General features: G+C 32.2%; 1 pseudogene; it reads right to left on the reverse strand.

The window, feature by feature from the left end:
- Positions 1-1,797: 1,797 nt before the first annotated feature.
- LOC138379193 (U2 spliceosomal RNA) lies at positions 1,798-1,978 on the reverse strand (annotated as a pseudogene).
- Between the last annotated feature and the right edge of the window lie 2,236 nt (positions 1,979-4,214).

Raw genomic sequence — 4,214 nt, forward strand, 5'->3', positions numbered from 1 at the left:
TTTTTTGTATTTGAGAAGAATTTGCCTTTTGACCTTCTTCCCACTGAGATTCTCAAGGGAACAGAAAAACATATTTGTTTGATGCAATTAAATAGTCTTTAGCTTTAATATAATTTACATGATATGATAGAGAACTGATTATGACCTCAATTTTATTGAAGCAAATATTTTTGGTATGATAATTCTGGCTCTCAAAGTTTTAATGCATTAATAGGATGTACCTTTTATGAATGTTTTAAAAACTCCACATTTTTACTTTCCATCTCTTTCTGGTGAAATCTAAATGAAACACTTCCCATAGTGAGGAGACCAAAAATAACTCAAATAGAAATCTTCCCCTTTGAGTTTCTATGCACTTATCCTTAAATGGGAAACTAGTTTATTCTGCTTATTGTTAGGGCTTCAATTCCCATTGTTTATTCAATAATAAGGATAAGTTGCTCTATACCAGTAGTTTTCAATTTTTTTAAACCACAGGAACACTTTATAAAAAAGAAATCTTATAAGTATAATATGTTCAGTAGATAAAAGGCAATCTTTTCAGAAGGGGTCATGGTGCCCCACTTCCACTTTTATTTTCCTCCTTGAGGACACTCTGCATAACCCTAGGTTTTTCCAAGCACAGCTTGACAAACACTGCTTTAAACTATGAGAATTTTGGGGCCCATTCTTTTTGAGATCAATAGCACACATTTTCCAGGTTGCTGACAGAAATTTTTTTAGAGAAGCAGCCTATGAATATAGTACGTGTGGATCAAGCTGCATGGATCAAAGATGAGACTAATTGCCTTGGTCACTTTAGTACCTTTCTCTACTCAGTTCAATTCTATTCAAAAGTGTTTTGTGGGATAAATGCATATTCAGTGAACTATACAAGGAGTTAAGAAAAAGATAGAGATGAATTAGATGAAACCCCTATCTTCAAAGACAGTATTATCTTCTGAACAGTTCTGTTACTGATTACACAGGTAGACTATCTAGAAAAGGTATAGAAAATACGGATAGTCATTCATTCAGAAAATATTCATTGATGTCTAGTATATTAGCAAAAATGCACTGTGTGAGGATGGGAATGAAAGGATGGAAAATTGAATATGATAGCATTTTCATCCTCAAAGAACCCGTAATCAAAAAAGGGAGAGTAAAAACCTTCACCTTGATGCTGATTCATGCCTAAAGTAATTGCTCTTATTGTGCAGTATACAAATACACTATTTTATATATATGTGGGTTATATCCTCAGTATTGTTTAATCTTATGTCCTGGAAGCAATAATAAACCATTATTTTATTTTGCTTTGTACTGTCAGTAGTAGAAACAGTGACTGTATTTTTTATACATCTGTGGGAAATCAAAATGCCATAAAAACCTCCAATATTAAGACGTTGTGGTTGACTTATTATATTGATAACCCGAATTTAATGGAAGTTAACACATCCATTCATCAGTTTCCACATTTCAAATATGAGTTTCACAGGATTAAAAACAAACAAAACAGTCCACTGAGCAGTGAAAAATCTTATAAACTTGATCCAAAATACTTCTCTCAAGCCATCATGGAGCAGCCAATTGACTTACCATTATTTTAAAAAGTAAGTTTACTGGTTTAATGATTTTTGTTCATTGCTTTATTGCAGCTAATAAGATAGTATATTTGAAGATACAGCTAAGGGGAAGGTAGATTTGTAGAGGTTGATAGGTTGATAGATTTGTAGAGGTTGATAGTGAAACAGGTAGAGGTAGAGGTAGCAGAATCAACAACCATAGAATTCTGTGTTGTAAGTTCTCATGTGATAGCAAACATTCCTCAGCAGCTCAGTAACTTAAGATGGGCATAAAGGACAAAGAAAAAGCATAAAAATTGAAGCCCTTAAGTTTGATCTGCCTTTTATAAGAATAGATATTTTGATGTAAATGGAGCAGTAACTGATAAGAACAGATGCTACACTTGATTTTAGCCAAAAGGATGAGAAGCGATTGGAGCACTAATTGATGTCATTTTTCAGTTTGGGGAAATTTTGAAAGGGAAACTAGAGTCCCTTACCTACTGAATTGGAATTCTTCCCCCATTCTCCCCACCCATATTGCAGAAAGAACCAGGTACATCAGGGTTTGAATAGGCACTTCAAAGAATTTCCAACTCTTCTCTACATCTTTCAGAATGAACAATATCGAGCAGTTGCAACTAACGTTAGGATTTAATTTAGGAAGAAAGTGGGAGAATGTCAAAGGACAAAGTTTGACAGATTTTTATCCAACAATGTAAGGAAATGAAATGTTTTGAGGAATTGAAAAGTCTATTTAGTAGATATTTATCATAGACCATACACATATCACTCTTATTCATAGAATTAGAATACAAATAAAATGATTGAATACAGACTATGTTCTGGGCATAATTTAATCTTCCCTTGTTGATGGAAGAAATACTTCAGTATAGTATATATCTTTTAGTCTATAATTATGAATATATGTTCTCCCAGTGAGAAGAGCAGTCCAATTGGATTAACTCTATTTATAGAATTATATTTGGTTTATAAGGAACAGCCAAATGAATAGGAACAAAATTTATTTAGTATAATTTTTTCATGTGAATACTAGGTATTTGTCCTTCCTGTAACTATGAAAAAATGAAAAGACAATTTATATAAAAATGATTAGGTATAAATATATTCCTTGCTGAATTAAGATTTGGCCATAGTTTTCATCATTTATACTTAATTCTAAAATATTATAATAGCATAGTTTCATTCTACTATTGACCTCATACACAAGGAGACAGTTTGCCGGCATTATGATTCACTATGCATAAAACTCAGAAGGTTGCTGTAAAATCTTTAAATCACAAATCCTCATGGATAAAAATGAATAGTAGAACCAAAATGTAAGGTTATAAAAACTACTATGAACAAGTAAATGTCATGAATATATAAATTATTTCTCACTGAGCAGGGTAACAACAAGAATAAAAGAACATGTAATAAATAACTTGTTATGATAAATTCAGTACAATAAAACAATTTATTGAAAGCTTATGATAAAATATTCAGTGTAAAACATACATACCCCTTTGCTTTAATAACAAGTCATGTAAATTTCCAACATCAATTAAAATAACTGAGTCTGATACTTTTCCCTTTATCCTGATCTTTTTTTAATTCAGAAGATCAGAAAGATTACATGTTAAAATTATATAAAATGTTTTGAAGTCTCTAATGTATTCCTGAATCTGATATGTAACATTACTTTGGCTATCATGGCCCTTATGACAAACATCAGTACTTAAAAAAATCAGAGTTTCCATAGCATTTTCTCCTGTTTGGGGGAAGCTAAAAGGAATAATAACGTCTTCAACTTCACTATGTGACTTTATTAATTTATTTTGATATGACATTATTAATTTATTTTGATTATTAAACCAACATCTTAAATTATTTATTAAATCAATACTTGGAAAATATAAGCCAGTGTTTCTCAGCCTGACCTTATCATAAAAATCATCCTGGGCCTTAAAAAAATGCAGATTTCCTGGCCATATACAAAACCTACTGAATCCAAATATCTAGGTAAGGAAACTGGAGCAAATTTGAGAAAGTGTGCTAAAATAATTGCCAAGCAGAACTTTATTTCGAACACCTGATCTTCCTCCTAAAGGAGGAAGTAGTTTCCCTGATGTTAATTCAACCAACAATTTAATGTTCATTTAATGAGTGTTTATTCAATAAACCATATAGCACAGTGGTTCTCCATGTTGAACAGAATCTGGAACCAGACTGCCTGGATCAAAGTCTAGTACTGCAACTTACCAGCTGTTTGACTTTGCCTGTTTTACTTAAACCTCAACTTTCTCTTCTATAAAATGGGGATAGCAATTTAGCTACTCCATAACGTGACCTTTAAATGTGTTCTTATGTGTACGAAACTTAATATCTGACACACAAATGCTCAATCAACATTAGCCACTAATTTATTGACTACTACCAATGATGGCTACGAATATAGGTCGTATGCTGTGATTTCGCTGGGGAGGGGTGGTTAAAAATGAATAGTAACTGTGATAACTCATAATTTGGTACAGGATACAAATAAGTAAGTGGGTATATCAGTTATCCATTGCAGCCATAACAAATCGCCACAAATTTGGCTGCTTAAAGCAACATCCATTAGTTTATCATAGTTTCCATGAGTCAGAAGTTCAGACACAATAGGGTTCA

This window comes from Eulemur rufifrons, chromosome 30, assembly GCF_041146395.1.
Source record: "Eulemur rufifrons isolate Redbay chromosome 30, OSU_ERuf_1, whole genome shotgun sequence".
NCBI lineage: Eukaryota > Metazoa > Chordata > Mammalia > Primates > Lemuridae > Eulemur > Eulemur rufifrons.